Source organism: Amblyraja radiata, chromosome 36 (assembly GCF_010909765.2).
Source record: "Amblyraja radiata isolate CabotCenter1 chromosome 36, sAmbRad1.1.pri, whole genome shotgun sequence".
NCBI classification, from domain to species: Eukaryota; Metazoa; Chordata; class Chondrichthyes; order Rajiformes; family Rajidae; genus Amblyraja; species Amblyraja radiata.
The window spans coordinates 18,484,060-18,505,760 of NC_045991.1; the positions used below are offsets into that span (position 1 = coordinate 18,484,060).

The 21,701-nt window shown below is 47.6% G+C and overlaps 2 long non-coding RNA genes across 2 annotated transcripts; one reads left to right on the forward strand and one right to left on the reverse strand.

Moving 5' to 3' along the window:
- Positions 1-289: 289 nt before the first annotated feature.
- LOC116966298 lies at positions 290-21,441 on the forward strand. Its single transcript, XR_004409982.1, has 3 exons — positions 290-349; positions 5,324-5,325; positions 21,302-21,441. It is a non-coding gene; the product is annotated as an uncharacterized LOC116966298 (long non-coding RNA).
- Positions 9,624-15,566, reverse strand: LOC116966295. Its single transcript, XR_004409979.1, has 3 exons — positions 15,455-15,566; positions 13,642-13,729; positions 9,624-9,685 (listed from the first exon to the last, which is right to left on the reverse strand). It is a non-coding gene; the product is annotated as an uncharacterized LOC116966295 (long non-coding RNA).
- Positions 21,442-21,701: the final 260 nt, after the last annotated feature.

A 21,701-nucleotide genomic window follows, 5' to 3' on the forward strand; every position in this document is an offset into this window, starting at 1 on the left:
TGCAGAATAAGAACATATTGACTGCATATTTTCTGTAATTTCAGATGTCGACAGTGTATCCAGAATACTCGCTGACATGATCTCCTACACTGAACTGTGGAGTATTTGTCAAATAACTGCCATCTTATGTACATTGTGTGAAATTGTGATTTGTTAGCTGCACAAAACAATGCAAATGGCGATGTATTTATTATTGTATCTACGTTGGACGTTTTGCTCTTTGGTGAAGTAGGGGTGGGGCTATCATTGTGTTACAACGTTGAATTGTACATCACTTTCACTGGTTAGTTGATATGCTGAACACTGCAACCCTGTATATCTCGCGCACAGAATAATGTGAATTATGTAAGTATTACTATGCATGTCAGAAATAAAGTGTTAACCATGTTAATGGATTTCTATTATGAATTATTTAAAATTGAGTGGGTTGGTGCAATATTGGTGCCATATGCTGCTAATGTGTCGTTATCAGATATTCACTGTTAAAAAGAGAAAGATCACAATAAAAGCGAAAATATGTTCTTTCCATAGCGTGCGGGGAGTCTGGCCTGGATCAGCACGGATGAGACACCAGAGTGAAGTTGCGGGGAGGTTTACAATGTTTTTTTTATTTAATGTTGTCCCTTGTCTAGTCTGAAATAAAGTTCATCATTGGATATAAAAATCGGAAGAAATGTAAATGTGTGTGTTAAATTATTATATACATCTATATCACATTCATGTATTTGTGTACACTATCTAAACAGTTGTATGCTCGCTGAATAAAACCATCCTTAAGTTATACATCATTTGTAAATCTTGCTCAAAACAAATTTAATTTTGTGAAATACTTAATTTAGATAACTCCACCATTACAGACAGATCTCATTCCACTCTCTGGCTATTGGGAAGACCAGACCCATTTTATTGTGGAGAAACAACTCCATAGACACAAAAACATTAAGGAACATTCCAGGGCGATAGGTACTGGAATCTTCATATTGCTATTATTTTCCCAAATACTGCAGTTGTGAACAGTGTGATTAGATGAATGAATTACAGAGTGCAAGTGCAATACAAACATTAACTCACAGCATATGAGCCATTTAAAAATAAATTATTTAAAAAACATTAAAAATTACCAGAGTCAAAATTGATAAACATTTTATTCTTTAACAAGAATTAACCAAATTATGAAGGAACAGAATTATGAACTAACTCTATATCACACACACAAACTGTTCCCCCGCAACATTGATTACACTGCGAGTCAGATCGGGTCCGGTTACTGAAATGGACAACAAAAGGCCCAGGTTCCCCCGCTCCATTGCCTACACGTCAGCCCATTGCATTACGCAGGAGTGGCCTATCTTGCTCCGCTATAGGATCTTTGGTAGGGATTACCTGAAATTAGAGAAGTCAATGTTCATACCGCTGGGTTGCAAACTGCCCAGCGAAATATAAGGTGCTGCTCCTCCAATTTACGGTGGGCCTCATTCTGGCCATGGAGGTGGCCCAGGACAGAAAGGTAGGATTCAGAATGGGAGGGGGAGTTGAAGTGCTGAGCCACCGGGAGATCAGGTTGGTTAAAGCGGACCGAGTGGAGGTGTTTGGTGTGTGTGCGTGTGTGTGTGCGTGAGAGTGAAAGTGTGTGTGAGAGAGAGCAAGAGAGAGGTTGTGTGTGAGAGAGAAAGTGTGTGTGAGTGAGAGCAAGAGAGAGAGGGTGTGTGTGTGCGTGTGAGAGAGGGAGTGTGTGAGAGGGAGCGAGAGAGGGAGTGTGTGAGATAGGGAGCGAGAGAGGGAGTGTGTTAGAGAGGGAGAGAGAGAGGGAGTGTGAGAGAGAGGAGGGGGGCACGAGAGGGTGAAGTGGACAGAATTTGTGTACGAGTGGGGGGAAAGTGGGGAGAGGGGAGAGAGAGGAATGTATATGTGCAGCTTTAAGGGTCAGTGGTCAGGTAGCATTTGGAGTATTGCATACAGTTCTGGTCACTCCATTACAGGACTGATGTGGAGGCTTTGGGGAAGGTACAGAGATGGTTAACCAGTATGGATTAAAAACAAGGAACTGCAGATGCTGGTTTACAAAAAGGGACACAAAATGCTGGAGTAACTCAGCGGGACCGGCAGCATCTCTGGAGAGAAGGAATGGGTGATTGAAGAAATGACCCTAAACGTTACCCATTCCTTCCAGCATTTTGTGTCTTCATAAACAGCGCCTATCTATCCATGTGGCGGTGTGCCAGCAGGCTGGAGGAGCGGGCAAAGGCCTTGCCACAGAGCGGGCAGGTGAAGGGGAACTGGCCGATGTGGACTCGCCGGTGCTCCAGCAGGTGATCAAGGCGGGTGAAGCCCATACCACATTGAATGGCGGTGCTGGCTCGAAGGGCCAAATGGCCTATTCCTGCACCTATTGTCTATTGTCATCACCACTTGGTTTGGGAATAATTGGGTTCACATATGATGATTGTTTGATGGAGTTTCAAACTCGCTGGAGTTTAGAAAGATGATGAAACATATCGAATAATGAAAGGCTTGGATAGAGTGGATGTGGAGAGGATGTTTCCACTGGTGGGAGAGTCTAGGACCAGAGGTCATAGCTTCAGATTAAAAGAATGTACATTTTGAAAGGAGATGAGGAGGAATTTATTTTGTCAGAGGGTGGTGAATCTGTGGAATTCATTGCTATCAGACAGCGGTGGAGGCTAAGTCAATGGATATTGTGGTGTTTGCCAGATTCTTGATTAGTACGGGAGTCTGGGGTTATTGGGAGATGGCAGGAGAATGGAAAGGAAAAGATAGGTCAGTCGTGATTGAATGGCGGAGTAGAATGATGGACTGAATGTTCTAATTTTGCTCCAAGAAACATATGAAGCTGGAGAAAACCCACGCGGTCACAAGGAGAACGTACAAACTCCACGCAGAGTCGGGTTTCCGTGCTGTGAGGCAGTGGCTCTACCGCCACGCCACCTGATAACCAGTTGACGAAACGTTTTTTACCTCACTCAACAGGTGTGTTACCCAAGGTAGATACAAGATGCTGGAGTAACTCAGCGGGACAGGCAGCATCTCTGGAGAGATGGAATGGGCGATGTTTCGGGCCTTCAGACTGATGTCAGGAGAGGGGGCGGGATAGATAGAATGTAGTCAGAGACAGTAAGACTAGTGGGAGAACTGGGGATGGAGACAGAGGGAAAGCAAGGGCTATCTGAAGTTAGAGAAGTCAATGTTCATACCACTGGGGTACATTCGCTTGTGTGGTAACGACATATAGCTCGGTGTTGACCTCTGTCGTCATCCAACCTGTTGACACACAAGCGAATGAACCCAAGCAAAATATGAGGTGCTGTCCCTCCAATTTGTGCTGGGCCTCACTCTGACAATGGAGGAGGCCCAGGACAGAAAGGTCAGATTGGGAATGGGAGGGGGAGTTGAAGTGCTGAGCCACCGGGAGATCAGGTAGGTTTAGGCGGACTGAGCGGAGGTGTTCGGCGAAACGATCACCAAGCCTCGCCGACGTAGAGAAGTTGACACCTGGAACAGTGGATGCAGTAGATGAGGAGACTTACCCATGTCCACTTTGACCCGCACCAACATGGCCAACTCGGTCTGGTAGGTACGGGCGCAATTCAAAACCACGCCGCACAGCGCAACCTCTGGCGAGCGCAGGACCCGGAGCGTTTGAGATACTTTGGCCTCCTTGATTGCCTGGTTAATGGCAGCCACCCCGAGTGACACTGAAAACATAGATGGGGTAGAGTGAGTTTAGTTTGGAGATACAGCACGGATGCAGGCCCTTCGGCCCACCAAGTCCGTGCCGACTAGCGATACTCGCACACTAACACTATCCTATACACACTAGGGACAAATTGTTTAAACATTTATGGCAATAAATTAACCTACAAACCTGTTACATCGGAGAAAACCCGCAAGGATGTGTTCTCAGCCCCCCTCTTTACTTCTTGTACACCTACGAATGAGCAGCCTTGTACAAATCTAATTCATTTTTCAATTTCTCTGATGACACTACCACTGTGGGCCGGATATCAAATAACGATGAGACAGAGAATGAGAACCTCGTGTCCAGACAACAACCTTTCGCTCGTTTATAATTGTGTGTTGTCTTTCTGCTGACCGGTTAGCACGCAACATAGCTTTTCCACTGTACCACGTGACATTAAACTAAGCTCAAAATCAACTACTCAGCGGGTCAGGCAGCATCTATGCAAAGAGGAACAGCCAACATTTCTCAGTTGCACCCGAAGCCTTGACTCTGCTGCCCTTTCCACAGATGCTGCCGACTCTGCTGAATGTTCCCAGCATGTTCCGCTTTCAATCCAGCAGTTTGTATTTTAGCTTCATTTGACACCGAGCGTTCGTTGCCATGACGGAGCCTGTCTGCATGCAGCTACTGATGGAACGACTCACTTTTTCTCGCCATCTGACTGTCTTGATTGGCCTTGTGAATCCCCTCCTGAATCTCCTCCAGCCAGAGCAGAGGTGACGTTTCGACCCGAAACGTCACCTATTCCTTCACTCCATAGATGCTGCCTCACCCGCTGAGTTTCTCCGGCATTTTTGTCTACCTTCGATTTTTCCAGCATCTGCAATTCTTTTTTAACATCTAAAATCAGAACCCTGTTCCTGCTTTCTTCCCATATCCCTTGATTCCGTTAGCCCCAAGAGCTAAATCTAACTCTCTCTTGAATCATCCAGTGAATTGGCCTCCACTGCCTTCTGTGGCAGAGAATTCCACAGATTCACAAATCTCTGGGTGAAAATGTTTTTCCTCATCTCAATCCTAAATGGCCGACCCCTTATCCTTAAACTGTGAACCCTGGTTCTGGACTCCCCCAACATCAGGAACATCTTTCCTGCATCTAGCCGGTCCAATCCTTTAAGGGTTTTATATGTTTCTATAAGATCCCCTCTCATCCTAAATTCCAGTGAATACAAGCCCAGCTTGTCCTGACCCAATCATGACCCATTCTTTCATCACCGTTCAATCTGTCCCACGCTAAAGTCAGAGTCCCACGCAAGAGAGGTTTATTAGAACGCTGCGTGGATTAGATGCGCACGCACACACACACGGGAACGTGTCTTTGCATCTTTAAGGGCGCCGCCTCCTACCTTTGCCTTGTGGCGCTTGGCTGCGGCAAGCACGTGATGGTAACGGATGACCGCGGGGAAGTCCATGGCAACCAGGCCGGCGCAAGGCATGAGGAGAGCGGCGATGGTCCGCTCGGGATCTCCGCCGTCCAGCGCTTAGTTTATCAAAACAATGGCCACGATTTCTGCAAAAAAACGTGCGGAGGTTACCCAAGTGGGTGCACGGGGAGAGGGGAAGATGTCACACGCTCAGGGCAGTCATCTAGTGCCGATGGAAGTGATAGGACCAGAACTAAGCCGTTCAACCCATCAAGTCTACTCCGCCATTCATAGAAACATAGACACATAGAAAATAGGTGCAGGAGTAGAGGCCATTCGGCCCTTCGAGCCTGCACCGCCATTCAATATGATCATGGCTGATCATCCAACTCAGTATCCTGTACCTGCCTTGTCTCCATACCCCCTGATCCCTTTAGCCACAAGGGCCACATCTAACTCCCTCTTAAATATAGCTATTAAATATTCAATCTATCGCTCCCTCCTAACTCCATTCTCCTGCCTTCTCCCCATAACCCTGTTCCCTTATATTGCCTGTGGGATTCATGGATATGGATGTCCTGACATGTTCAGTAAAGCCGACCCATTTGTGCTTCCAAGGACGTCTATGCATCATAGTGGTGGGGACAAATAGAACAATTCAGAGCTGTTTAGTTTAGAGATACAACGCGGAATCATGCATTTCAAGCCAATTAACCTACAAACCTGTACGTCTTTGGAATGTGGGAGGAAACCGAAGATGTCAGAGCAAATCCACGTGGGTCACGGGGAGAACGTACAAACTCTGCGCAGACAAGCACCCAAGAGATCCTGTCCCACTTATGAAACCTGAACGAAAACCTCTGGAGACTTTGCGCCCCACCCGAGGTTTCCGTGCGGTTCCCGGAGGTTTTTGTCAGTCTCCCTACCTGCTTCCACTACCTGCAACCTCCGGCAACCACCTGCAACCTCCGGGAACCTTGATTAGTACGGGTGTCCGGGGTTATGGGGAGAGGGCAGGAGAATGAGGTTAGGAGGGAGAGATAGATCAGCCATGATTGAATGGTGGAGCAGACTCGATGGGCCGAATGGCCTGATTATGAAGAAGGGTCTCTGCCGAAACGTTGCTTATTCCTTCTCTCCATTGATGCTGCCTCACCCGCTGAGTTCCTCCAGCATTTTTGTCTACCTTTGATCTTTCCAGCATTTGCAGTTGTTTATTAAACATGATCCTATCACGTATGACCATAATGAATGTCGGGGCCCCATCCGTGGCAACTCTTTGAATACCTTGTGTATCCTTTACATACCTTGACTGGAACCGGCGGAACAGACCACCATTTGGCAGTACAACGGGTAGGAAGGTGGAGCCAGCAAAGCATCGTGGCGCGCAATTAGGGCACAACATTCACATGACCATCCACTGCATCCTGACCTATCGCCAGCCGTCTTGTCTATGTCTTGCCACTGGATACAGATAGGCCGGGACGAGTAACATTTGCAAATTTGCAGATGACACAAAGCTGGGTGGCAGTGTGAACTGTGAGGAGGATGCTATGACAATGCAGGGTGATTTGGACAGGTTGGGTGAGTGGGCAGATGCAGTTTAATGTGGATAAATGTGAGGTTATCCACTTTGGTAGCAAAAACAGGAAGGCAGATTATTATCTGAATGGTGTCAAGTTGGGAAAAGGGGAAGTACAAGGGACCTGGGGGCCCTTGTTCATCAGTCAATGAAAGTACGCATGCAGGCACAGCAGGCAGTGAAGAAAGCGAATGGCATGTTGGCCTTCATAACCAGAGGAATCGAGTATAGGAGCAAATATGTCCTTCTGGAGTTGTATAGGGCCCTAGAGAGACCACACCTGGCGTATTGTGTGCAGTTTTGGTCCCCTAATTTGAGGAAGGACATTCTTGCTATTGAGGGAGTGCAGCGTAGGTTTAACAAGGTTAATTCCCGGGATGGCGGGACTGTCATATGCTGAGAGAATGGAGCAGCTGGGCTTGTATACTCTGGAGTTTAGAAGGATGAGAGGGTATCTTATTGAAACATATAAGATTATTAAGGGTTTGGACACGCTGGAGGCAGGAACATGTTCACGATGTTGCGGGAGTCCAGAACCAGGGGCTGTAGTTTAAGAATAAGGGGTAAGCCATTTAGAACGGAGATGATGAAACACTTCTTCACAGAGAGTTGTGAGCCTGTGGAATTCTCTGCCTCAAAGGAGGTGGAGTTTCTCTGGATACTTTCAAGAGAGAGCTAGATAGGGCTCTTAAAGATAGCGGAGTCAGGAGATATGGGGAGAAAGCAGGAACGGGGTAGTGATTGGGGATGATCAGCCATGATCACATTGAATGGTGGTGGTGACTCGAAGGGCTGAATGGCCTCCTCCGGCACCTGTTGTCTATTGTCTATTGAGATAGTGAGGCTGACGATTTGCACAATTCTCCCTCATATTAATCCAAGTCAAGCGCACGTCATGACTTCAGGACCCGTCCCGCCCAACTGGGCGAAGCAAGATCTCTACAGGAGCGCGTGCAGTTGAGAAGAAGCGCACAGCAGAAGCTCAGAGGGAACGTGCCGCGCGCAAGGCTCCAGCCACTTCAACTTCTACTGCAGCACCCACACAACTGTATCCCATATTTGGGCGAGTGAACCTTCCGGGCCCGGATCCGTCTCACTAGTCACCTCCGGACCCACAAACTGTAGATCAAGAAAGTTGCAGCAACATCTGCTGTAGGCGCACCGGAGAGGCGTGGATTGGTTTGTTGAAAATGCTGATCAGAGGTTGGTGATCAGTTTCAATCGTGACTGTGACCAAAGATGAAATCATTGAATTTCGTGCAGGCGAAAACAACCGCCAACAGCTCTTTCTCAATTTGGGCACATCGTTGTTCTGTGTCAGTCGAGGTACACGAGGCATACGCAACAGTGTTATTGCCGTTGCCATCATCTGTCCGTGACGACTTGGCCTGCGCCACAGTCTCCTGCTTCCTCTCCAGGAATGCTGAGGAATGCTGGTTCAGTCTCCCTCAACTGTGAAGCCACCTGCTCTCTCCCCGCGGGGAAAGAACGGAGATGGTCTCTATCGTACACGTGCTGGTCTTGTTTGTAAGCCGGTTGTGAAGTACCCGGACTATGTTTGTCTTTCCTCCAGTTTATTATCAATTGCTATGCGTGCCTTACTTAGTTAATGGGTTTGTACTGTTATTGATTCTTTAAGAGGGAGGATGTAGATCAGTGTCACTCATGTTATGAATCATGCTTTTGTAGTTGCGCCTACTTGCTTTTACAGTAACCCTCCCTGCCTGTTTCCCTGAGAATTAGAGAAACGTGCTAGCATGAAGTTATCAATGCTATGTCGTTAATAAAGTCTTTGGACCTTTATCATGGTGTAAGGCTTCAGTTATTACCACAACCGTAACACAACACAAACAAAAACCACATGGTCTTCTAGGTCTACGAAGGACGAACAACAACAACAACAACACCTTGTGTATGGTGTGCAGGACAAAGAGTTTCACTGTGACAGGGTCACATGTGATAATAAAGTATCAAACGCTGAACATTGCAGTAAGGGGGCTTTGCTTGCTTACCGCTGCACACTCTTGTCCTTGACCTCGGTCAGGCCCGTCGCTGGGGTGAGCAGGCTGCTCCAAAACGCCCCGACGTCTCCGGCCTCCAAGGCTCGATTTATCAGTGCCACTGCCGAGAGCATCTCCACAGCAACGTACAGTTCCTCCAGAGTCAGCTCACCCTGCACGAGGAGAACACAGCACAGTCAACCTCACACCCACACAGCACCATGGGGTGTCAGAAAGCTGGAGTAACTCAGCGGGACAGGCAGCATCTCTGGAGAGAAGGAACGGGAGACATTTCGGGTCGAGACCCCATTCTTCAGACATTACAGCATTACATCCCTGTCTTGTACACTGCAAGGGCCAGGAAGTGAGCGGACAAGATCATCTCTGACCCCTTTCACCCTGGCCACAAACTCATTGAATCACTTCCCTCTGGAAGGCAACTCCGGACAGTCAAAGCTGCCACAGCCAGACATAAAAACAGCTTTTTTTCCCACGAGTAGTAGCTCTACTCAATAACCAAATGTCTGCAGCCTCCTTTTGCTCTGGTATTTTATTTCATTTACATGTTTAAACTGTAATGTTTTATTATTAATGTTTAATGTTTTGTGTCATTCTTAATTCTTACACTGTGTGTGTCGTGTTGTTATTGGCGAGTGGAGCACCAAGACAAATTCCTTGTATGGGAACATACTTGGCTAATAAACGTATTCATTCATTCATGTTGTGTGCCGATACATATGCCAATTATACGCTCTTGGATCTGAACGTCTGCAGTGTGAGCTGGCGGTGAACGGGAGTTGGCGGTTGCTTGCTCACCTGTGGTTTCTGCCGCTGGAGAGCAGCCAGCTCCCTCTGGTACAGCGCCCCAGCGAATGGGTAGACCTCGGGCAGTTTGGCACTGGGGTCCATCAGTTCTTCGTCGTCCCAGCGGGGATCCCCTTGCGTACGGCTGTGTTGATCCTGGCCACGGACTGCAGCACTGGGGCACAAAGAGACAGTCAGACTGGGGACCGGCAACACTGCTTGGGACGCAATGATCAAAGCAAAAAAGTTAACCGGACTCACCCGGACACAAAGTGCTGGAGTAACTGGGCGGGTCAGGCAGGTAACGTTTTGTGTCACAACCCTTCTTCAAACTTACAGGGGGAGACTGAGGGAGAGGAGGTGAGAAGGGGAGACTGGGGGAGGTGGTTAGAAGGTGAGAAAAAGGTCAAAAACCCAAAAACGTCACCTATCCACGTTCCTCGAAGATGCTGCCTGACCGCTGAGTTACTCCAGTGTCCTTTTATGTAACCCAGAATGTACAGTTCCTTGTTTCCACATACTGCTGATTTAACTTATTTACTTACTTATTATTACAGACTCAAGGTCCAGATAAAAGACAAGACATTACAGAATAAATTGTATACATAAGCACAGTAAATTACATTCAAAAGCACAATACATGGTTTAGGATCAAGAATAAAAATAATCAGTGTCCTACAACGAGACAACGATACCAATGTCTCCACAGCTGGGATTGGTAGCATGTAGTGCTAAACCTTATGTTTGATAAAGCCACGATGATTTCATTCTCAGACTCATTAATCTGGCAAATAAATGTATGCAAATGATTTCTTAAGACAGTTTGTAAAGTATTGACTCCTGCAGCCACAAACATTTCACTTGCACAGGGCTCTCGCTTAACATTTTTTCCCTGTTGCCAGCCGGGCAACCTTGGCAGCTTTTTAGGTTGCCAAATGACAGTTTAGGTGGTCATTTAAGATGGCTTGCATGACGCGCGCTCGGAAGAAGTGCGTAGTTACCCGTCGGAATTATGCTCAATTAAGCATTCACATATTATTTCTGCTTCAAATAAAGTCACAAACTAACATATTCACCAATCAAGACATGATATATACCACAGTGACATGCAGCAAAATTATAATACAGTATCTCAACTCTTTTTACACATTGCAATTAATGCAATTTTTATTATATCTTTCCACTTCCAAACAAAAATGTGGTTGGATTATTTATCGTATGATCAACCTGTGTCAATAAATCCTGGACCATGGTAACATATATGCTTAACTATGCACACTACAGATTGATGCAAGTATGTTTTCTGTGAAGGACCAAAAATTATCATGACATGGCCATAGCATGGGTCGTTATTGCTATTGGTACAGAAACACTCTCGCTTCCCACATAATTTATCCACAACAAAATATACAGGTTGCAAGGAATTTTCTAAAGGCATTTTATGATAATAGCTGTTAAAACTGACTATACCCATCTGACAGGTTAAACATTACACTAACTAACAAGAGATGGCCAAAGGACATCAAATGCAGCAAATGTTCTTTTGGTAATATATTTAAAGGTGTCAAGACACCACATTACCGGACATTCAGATTAGATGTATGTGTTGTGAACAGCAATGAAGATACCCAGTTTGTAAGCAACAATTTTAAAAAAAAATTGTTGATAAACGCTGTTTCCATCATTCCCACTTTAGAATTAACATTAACATTTCAACTGAAATAACTCCTGACCAAATTTGTGATGTATATGACTGACTGTAGAAAAAACCTGGATAAATCCAACATATAGTTGTGAATGTTGCTCAGTAAATAACTACAGTACTGATAATCCATATTAAGAGCATTGACTGCGGTTTTAATGTTTCACGTGTTCACAATTTAATTAATCCATCTTTGTGGATTAAAACAAATAATAACATCGGGAATTAAAACATATTTGATCGCATTCTGTTAACAAACATAGTCGATGTTAGCTCTGAAAACATTTCCAGCACAATGGGGTCGGGAGGGGGTGTGTGTGTGAATCAGTGCAGGAAGGATAGATGGTGGTGGTGGTGGGGGGGGCTTGAGAAGGCAATCGCTGTGGATTGGATGGATTGAGGCAGGGGAATTAGTGCATGGTGGTTGGAGTAGGTAAAATTGTGAGGGGATGACAGTGGGTTGAATGGGGGGGGGGGTCTGTGCAGGATGGATGGGGGGAGCAGTGCTGGATGCAGTCCTAAAATTCTTAAGGGGTTGGACAGGCTAGATGCAGGAAGATTATTCCCGATGTTGGGTAAGTCCAGAACAAGGGGTCAGTTTAAGGATAAGAGGGAAGTCTTTTGGGACCGAGATGAGAAAATCATTTTTCACACACAGAGAGTGGTGAATCTGTGGAATTTTCTGCAACAGAAGGTAGTTGAGGCCAGTTCATTGGCTATATTTAAGAGGGAGTTAGATGTGGCCCTTGTGGCTAAAGGGATCAGGGGGTACGGAGAGAAGGCAAGTACAGGATACTGAGTTGGATGATCAGCCATGACCATATTGAATGGCGGTGCAGGCTCGAAGGGCCGAATGGCCTACTCCTGCACCTATTTTCTATGTTTCTATAAAGGGGAGGAGCAGTGCAGGATGGATGGGAAGGGGGGGTCAGTACAGGATCAATTGGGGGGACCAGTGTAAGATTGATGGGGAGTGGCAGGATAATCAATGTGCGGTGGATAGGGAAATCAGAGCAGGATGAATAGATGGGGGGGGAGTAGATGAGGAGGGGAGCACGGGGGATGTCAGTGAGGACTGAATAGAGGCAGGAATGGGGATCAGTGCGGGATGGAGAGGGGAGTGGAGGGGGGCGTACAAGAGAGAGAGAGAGGAAGGGGCAGAGGATGTGGGAAGGAAGGCCAGCGCTCCTCGGACAGCACCGGCATCATCACTGCCTTGGCCATCCCTGTCAGGCACGGCAATCGCTATCAAAATAGAGTGGACCGGGGGACAGAATATCTTGGCGGCCGCGCGCGCATGCGCACACTCACACACACGCGAGAGGATTCGGAGTCCCTTGAACGGGAAATTCAGCTCAAGCCAGCGCTAAATGTAGCTGAACTCTGCCTGTCTCGCCTACAGCCCTGTCTCAATCCAGACAGGGACAGGCAGAGTGAGCTGGGTTTAGCGCTGCTTCTCTGCGCTGGCTGTGGGCCTAGGGGCACCGCTCCCGTCTGACTCCCGATATTTCTGGCCACCCGCGGGCGTGTGGGGGCTCTCGGGCGGGGACGGGGATGGTCCAGTGGCGGTTCGGCAGCGATTTCAGCGCCGGACACCAGGATCGGTCCTGGCTGCGGTGCAGGGCTGCCGAGAGTGTTTTGGCTCGTCTCCCTCCTCCAATCACCGCACTCTATCCTCAGCGCTGCCCGCCCCTTCCGCCTCTGGCCGACACCTCCCTCCTCCAAGGGTTTGCTTTGAAAGCAGAGTGGCAGCAGCGGCCGTTATCAGGCCGAGCGGGGTGCAGGAGCAGGAGGAGGGGGAGAAGCCGCGGCCGCTGCTGCTGCTGCGCAGGGCCCGTCATTCGCTCCGACCCTCCGTCACATCACACTTCGGTCTACGGTATGAACCAAGTTGCCAAGCCGGGCAAAATGACTCGCCATTAGGGTTGCCCGGCGACACTTTGAGTGGTCAGTGGCACCCGGGCAACCGTGAATTTCGAGCCCTGCTTGCACGACACCATCGAGGTCTCTTAAGTAATATTTTCATGGCATCATTATAAGCTACATTAAGTCTCTGTAAGCTTGTTTTTCTGTACTTTGACCATAGGTGTGCAGTAGGGGCATCGAGGACCAGAGGACATAGCTTCAAGGTGAAGGGGAAAAGATTTAATAGGAATCTGAGGGGTAACTTTTTCACACAGTGTGTGGTGGGTGTATGGAACAAGCTGCCAGAGGAGGTAGTTGAGTGGGATTATCGCAACGTTTAAGAAACAGTTGGACAGGTACATGGATTGGACAGATTTGGAGGGATATGGACCAAGCTCAGGCAGGTGGGACGAGTGTAGCTGGGACATGTTGGCTGGTGTGGGCAAGTTGGGCCTGTTTCCACACTGTATCTCTATGACTCTATGAGATACGATGCTCCAAAGTATTGAAACTTTCCTACTCACTGCTCAGATGCACGCTGGCATTTTTGTTGGCTGCATGAACAGCGGCCTGGAGCTCTTCCTTCTCCAGCGGGTCCACCATCCCCAGCTCCTGAGGGCACAACATAGAAAACCATCAACATCCTGCACCAGGGAAGTGGGAGCTTGTGCAAGGCAAGGGGACCGACAGCACGGGAGACCTGCACTGTAGGTTTACATTAGAGCCACAGGCCAGAAGACATAGGTTTCAGGTCAAGAACCAGAGGACATAGGTTAAGGAGAGGATGGAAAGATTTAATAGGAACCTCAGGAGCAACTTTAACAAATATATTTATACAAGCTGTACAAAGGGTGGTAGATATATTGAACGAGCTGCCGGTGGAGGTAGTAGAGACAGGCACTATCACAATGATTGAATAACATTTGGACAGGTGCATGGATAGAGCAGGTTTAGGAGGATATAGGCCAGGTGGGACTTTAGTTTAGTTTAGAGATACAGCTCGGAAACAGGTACTTCAGCCCACCGGGTCCGCGCCGACCAGCGATCCCCGCATATTAACACTATCCCACACCCACTAGGGACTGTGATTTGTGGTGATGGGGCATGTTGGTCGGTGTGGGCGTTGGGCCGAAGGGCCCGTTTCCATACTGTATGCTACTAGGCCCTGCGGCCCACTGAGTCCACATTAATGTGTAGGGAGAAACTGCAGATGCTGGTTTAAACCAAAGACAGATACAAAAAGCTGTAGTAACTGAAGAAGGGTCTCGACACAAAACGTCACCTATTCCTTTTCTCCAGAGAAGCCGCATGACCCGCTGAGTTACTCCAGCTTTTTGTGTCTGTCTTCCATTCACACTAGTTCTATGTTATCGTCCTTGTGGAAAGGCCGTTCACAAGAAGCCTGATCACAGAAGAGTTGAAGCTGCTCCTGAATCAGGTGGTGCATGGTTTTAAGCTCGAGACCCACTGCCAGACGGGTGCAGAGAGCTAAGAGAGAGACAGGGTGTGACAAAGCTTTGTTTATGTTGGCTGCTATTGTGAGGCAGTGCAAAGTGTGAGAAGGAGTTATAGTGGGGAATCTGGTCTGCAATTCTTGCAGTCTTTGGCAGAGCTGTTCCCAAACCAAGCTAGAATGCAACCTGACAGTTCCTATGATACATCAGCACAAGTTTGTGATGGGCCTGTCCCACTTAGGCAATTATCTGGGCAACTACAGGCAACTGCAGCAACATTTTCAAACATGGTTAAACATTTTCGGCGACAGAGGCGAGGAGACACCACGCGTTAATACATCATCACACCGTGTCTTTTTCGGTGACCTGATACGTCAGGCAATGATGCCGGTAGTCGCCGAAAATAATCGCCAAGTGGGACAGGCCCTTAACACTATCCTACACACACTGGGGTCAATTTACACTTATAACAAGCCAATCAACCTACAAACCTGTACGTGTTCGGAGTGTGGTTGGAAACTGAAGATTTCAGAGAAAACCTACGCGGTCACGGGGAGAACGTACAAACAAATAAGATCAAGTGGGACAGGCCCTTTAGTGTGCGGGGATCGCTGGTCGGCGCGGACTCAGTGAGCCCACCACACCTGGAGTATTGTGTTGGCTTTCTCCAGAGCCAGCATATCCTTCTTTTGATAGGGGGCCCAAAATTGCTCACAATATTCCAAATGCAGCCAGACCAGCGCCTCATAGAGCCTCAGCATTACATCCCTGTTTTTGTATACAAGCACTCGTGAAATAAATGCTAGTGTTGAGTTCACTTTCTTTGCTACTGATAAGTGCTGAGTCCATGACAAATACATGAATAAAATGCAAGGTTTAATACCAGTGCTTTCTGCTCGCGGTCGATGAGGAGCTGGTCCATGTACCATTCCATGTTCTCCCGGTTCACCTGGTGTAGCTTCAGCGCTGGACTCTGCAGAGCCGAGTCGAGTGCCTGCACATCGCTCTTCTCCAGCGCCTCGTCCACATACTCCACAGCCGTTTGCACTGAGAATGGAAAGGTCACTCGTTACATTGAGCGTGGTGCAGGCTAGGCAAGTACCACACAACATTAATGGTAGGATTATGGTGCCACCTGTTAACCCAGAGCAAGGAGGGACTGAGAGAGAGGTGGACCGGTGAGAGCAATGGGGGGGGGAAGATAGGACTGTTCGATACTTTTGTAACTTTGTCACCAATGGACTATTGCAGGCTCCACCTTCCCTTGGCCACCGGTGTCCGCTCCGATTTTTCTGAACCTCCTAGTCATTGAATTTGTCAGCACAGAGTAACTAGTGGATACATTAAAGGCCTTGCATTGTCCTGCATGGACCAGAGTTAGGCAGGAAGGAACTGAAGATGCTGGTTTAAAATGAAGACAGACACAGAACGCTGGAATAACTCAGCAGATCCTGAGAAAAGGAATGGGTGACATTTCTGGTCAAGATTCGGTTCGCTTTGGGTCTGAAGAAGGGACCCGACTCAAAACCAGCGATCCAGAGATGCTGCCTGACCCGCTGAGTTACTCCAACATTTTTTGATGGTGCGCTAGTGTGTGGGACGATCACTGGTCGGCGCGGACACGGTGGGCTTAAGGACCTGCTTCTGCGCTGTATCTCTAAACTAAACACCCCTTTGAAAGCTCAGTTGGGTGTTGCAGGCAGAGATCCAGAACATTGCCCCTCTCTACACAATGAACATTCACCCTCACGCCAGTACCTACCGCCAGGCAACAAACAGCACTGTACTTGCCATTGACTTTGTTAATATTGCCTTGAATTTCAGCGTGTCAAGAGCTCCTCGTACACGTCCTTCCCCTCGGTCAGCTCCGCTTTATACTGAAGAATAAACAAACAGGCAAGTCAGTACAGAACAGAGTCTTTTACCCAGAGTTGGGGAATCGAGGACCAGAGGACAAAAGTTCAAGGTGAGGGGGAAAAGATTTAATAGGAATCCGAGAGGTCACTTTTTTCACACAGAGGGTGGTGGGTGTATGGAACAAGCTGCCAGAGGAGGTAGTTGAGGCTGGGACTATCCCATCGTTTAAGAAACAGTTGGACAGATTTGGAGGATTACGGACCAAGCGCAGGCAAGTGGGACTAGGGTAGCCGGGACATTGTTGGCCGGTGTGGGCGAGTTGGGCCAAAGGGCCTGTTTCCACACTGTATCACTCTATGACTCTATGAGGCACAGAGAACTGCAGGTGCACACACACACTAGAGACAATATACTGAAGCCAATTCATCTACAAACTTGCACGTCTTTGGGATATGGGAGGAAACCGGAGCACCCAGAGAGAACCCACGCAGGTCACGGGGACAAACATCCAAACACGGTACAGACAGCACCCGTAATTAGGATGGAACCTGGATCTCTGTGAGGCAGCAACTCTACCGCTGTGCTACCCTGCCGCTCTGTGGTGATTTAATGGGTTCCCTGTGAACCTCAAGCAGAGTCTCTACACGGCCTGGCCATGCACACAGGATGGAAAATGGACGCATCTCCAAAGAGGTCACCAGCACACGGAGGACAAGAGGAAGACTGAAGCTCCACTACAGTGAAGATGTTTTCACTTATTGACTTTAGACTTTACTTTAGAGATACAGCGTGGAAACAACCCATCAGACCACTGAGCCCTCAGCGACCAGGGATCCCTGTACAGAAGCACTATTCTACACACTAAGGACAATTTAGTATTTTACCAAAGACAAATAACCTACAAACCTGGACATCTTTGGGATGTGGGAGGAAAGCAGAACGCCCGGAGAAACCCCACTTGTTCACAGGGAGAACGTGCAAACTCCAAACAGACAACAACCATAGTCGGGTTACCTACCTGATCTCCCGGTGGCTCAGTACTTCAACTCCCCCTCCCATTCCCAATCTGACCTTTCAGTCATGGGCCTCCTCCATTGTCAGAGTGAGGCCGAGCTCAAATTGGAGGAACAGCACCTCATATTCCGCTTGGGTAATTTGCACCCCAGCGGTATGAACATTAACTTCCCAAACTTCAGATAGCCCTTGCTTTCTCTCTCTCTCCATCCTTTTCCCTTCTCTCCAGAGATGCTGCCTCACCCACTGAGTTACTCCAGCATTTTGTGTCCACCCGTATGTAGGATGGAAGCCGGGTCTGTGGTGCTGAGAGGCAGCAACTCGACTGTTACGCCACCATGCCGCACGCGCACTCGGTGCTTCTTGACCGTTCTACATCAAGAACAGACACTGAATAATTTGCTCAGGAGAAGAGCCCAGGAAAAGAAGGGCAGCATGGCGACACAGCTGTATAGTTGCCACGGTGACATAAACATAGAAAATAGGTGCAGGAGTAGAGGCCATTCAGCCCTTCGAGCCTGCACCGCCATTCAATATGATCATGGCTGATCATCCAACTCAGTATCCCGTACCCGTGACCCGGGGCTCAATCCTGACTACTGGCTGGATTGGGTGCTGTCTGTACGGAGTTTGCACGTTCTCCCCGTGACCTGCATGGGTTTTCTCCAGGATCTCCGGTTTCCTCCCACACTCCAAAGATGCACAGGTTTGTAGGTTGATTGGCATGGTATAATCGTAAACTGCCCCTACTGGGTGTAGGATAGTGTAAAGGTGCGGGGATCGCTGGTCGGCGCGGACACGGTGGGTCACAGCGGCACAGAATTTCCTGGTACACCGGGGCAAGACGGTCGACAAGGTTCACCAGCATGGCACTGGGGTTACGCAGAGCCACCAGCGTTTGCTCCACAAGCCCTCGATCGATGGCCTCGTTAATGGCGATCACAGCCGCATCCACTGAGCACGATGAGAGACACAAAATACTGGAGTAACTCAGCGGGACAGACGGCATCTTTGGAGAGAAGGAATGCCATTCCTTCTCCAGAAATGCCACCTAGAAAATTAGCCTACAAGTCTTTGGAGTGCAGGAGGAAACCGGAACACCCGGTGAAAACCCACACAGATCATGGGGAGAACGTGCAAACTCCATACAGATAGTACCAGCAGTCAGGACTGAACCCGGGTTTCTGGCGCTGCGAGGCAGCAACTCTACCGCTGTGCCACCGTGTCAGTGAGGTCTGCTTTATGTTTTTTTCCAAGTTGTACAAAAAACAAAGCATTTCACTGACAACTCCATTGAATAAACGGAAGACCATCTTCGGAGAATATTCCTGCCGGTTTGTATTTTGCTTTAAGATTTAGAAATAAAACAACATTCATCAGCCTACCCAAATCTTTTAACAGGACATTGGGTTCAGGATGGACATTGTGGGCCGAAGGGCCTGTGCTGTACGAGAAACAAGCATTTTACGCCGGGGTTACGTGCTTGAAAAGCAGCGTGCAAATCAAACAACGCTCAAATCAAACCGATGCTCCAATGTTACCACATGCTCCAATGCTGCCACAAGCTCCAATGCTGCCAAAGCTCCAATGCTGCCACAAGCTCCAATGCTGCCACAAGCTCCAATGCTGTCACAAGCTCCAATGCTGCCACACAGCGCCAATGCTGCCACACAAGCTCCAATGCTGCCACACAGCACCAACACTGCTACACGCAGCGCCAACGCTGCCACAAAAGCTCCAATGCTGCCACACAAGGTCCAATGCTGCCACACAAGGTCCAATGCTGCCACAAGCTCCAATGCTGCCACACGCGCCAGGCAGAAATTTCAGCGTGTTATTCAGAAAATATGAGCGAGTAAATTAAACTTCGGTAGTGATTAGACAAGCGGGTTATTCTAAATGTATGTAAATCAAGCACGTGTCAAATGTGAGGTGCCTCTAGTTTAGTTTAGATGCAGCATGGAAACAGGCCCTTCTGTCCACGCCGGCCAGCGATCACCATGTACACTAGCACGATCCCACACACTGGGCCATCTTTACCGAAGCCAATCCACATATAAAACAGCACATCTGTGGAATGTGGGAGGAAGTCGGAAATCCTGGAGAAAACCCACACAGGTCACAGGGAGAACATACAATCTCCGTACAGACAGCACCTGCAGCCAGGATCGAACCCGGGTCTCTGGCACTCTGATGCAGCAACTCTACCGCTGCGCCGACCCATACCGCCCTGTACTGTTCTGTGTTGTACCTTACCTGCTGCTTCATCGACTGAACGTTCATTGGCCAAGATTCCACCGATCTTACTAAAGGAGGGCATCTGTATTCCATATTTGTCCAACTCAGTTTTCAAGTTATTGACCTCCTCTGTAAGGAAAGCAAGAGTTCAGAAGTTAAGCAAGCCGAGTAAAATACGAGTGACGTTCCACCATCATCCAAGGAAAATGAAGCAGTCAGCACAACTGATACCCAAACTCTAGCCTTGAGCACTCTCCATCACTCTTCCATGGTAACTGCAGTCATCAACTATAAACGGCCTGTCCCACTTAGGCAATTTTTTAGGCGACTACAGGCAATTAGGTGACTACAGGCACACGGTTGCCGGGATGTCGATTGGATAGAAACATAGAAAACAGGTGCAGGAGTAGGCCATTCGGCCCTTCGAGACAGCACCGCCATTCAATGTGATCATGGCTGATCATCCACAATCAGTAACCCGTTCCTGCCTTCTCCCCATATCCCCCTATCTTTAAGAGCCCTATCTAGCTCTCTCTTGAAAGCATCCAAAGAACCTGCCTCCACAGCCCTCTGAGGCAGAGAATTCCACCTCCAGTTTAAATTCCATTTGGAATATTTTGGAGGACCAAGAAACCAAGACTCACCACTCTCTGTGAGAAAAAGTGTTTCCACGTCTCCGTTCTAAATGGCCGACTCATTATTCTTAAACTGTGTGTGTGACCCTTGGTTCTGGACTCCCCCAACATCAGGAACATGTTTACTGCCTCTAGTGTGTCCAAGCCCTTAACAATCTTATATGTTTCAATAAAATCTCCTCTCATCCTTCTAAACTCCAGAGTGTACAAGCCCAGCTGCTCCATTCTCTCAGCATGACAGTCCCGCCATCCCGAGAATTAACCTTGTAAACCTACGCTGCACTCCCTCAATAGCAAGAATGTCCTTCCTCATACTAGGGGACCAAAATTGCACACAATACTCCAGGTGTGGTCTCACTAAGGCTCTGTACAACTGCAGATGGGCCTCTTTGCTCCGATATTTGATTCCATTGATACAAAGGCCAACATACCAGATTCGCTTTCTTCACTGCCTGCTGTATCTGCATGCTTACTTTCATAGACCGATGTACAAGGAATCCCAGATCCCGTTGTACTTCCCCTTTTCCCAACTTGACGGCATTTAGATAGTGCGGGAATAGGTGCAGGAGTACTAGTTGCCTCATGGCAACATCCTTGTAAAAATCTTCTCAAGAGCATTTTCTTTCTACCTCTCTGTTATTTAATGCAGAATAAGTACATATTGACTGCATAATATTTTCTGTAATTTCAGATGTTGACAGTGTGTCCAGAATACTCGCCGACATGATCTACACCGAACTGCGGAGTATTTGTCAAATAACTGCCATCTTATGTACATTGTGTGAAATTGTGATTTGTTAGCTGCACAAAACAATGCAAATGGCGATTTATTTATTATTGTATCTACGTTGGACTTTTTGCTCTTTGGTGAAGCAGGGGTGGGGCTATCATTGTGTTACATATGTTGAATTGTATATCACTTTCACTGGTTAGTTGATATGCTGAACACTGCATCTCCCGCTCAAAATAATGTGAATTATGTAAAGCTTACTATGTATGTCAGAAATAAAGTGTTAACCATGTTAATGGATTTCTATTATGAATTATTTAAAATTGAGTGGGTTGGTGCAATATTTGTGCCATATGCTGCTAATGTGTCGTTATCAGATATTCAGTGTTAAAAAGAGAAAGATCACAATAAAAGCGAAAAGAGACACCAAAGTGAAGTTGCGGGGAGGTTTACAATGTTTTTTTATTTAATGTTGTCCCTTGTCTAGTCCGAAATAAAGTTCATCATTGGATATAAAATCGGAAGAAATGTAAATGTGTGTGCTATATTATTATATACATCTATATCACATTCATGTATGTGTGTTCTTTCCAGCACAATCTAATCAGTTGTATGCTCGCTGAATAAAACCATCCTTAAGTTATACATCATTTGTA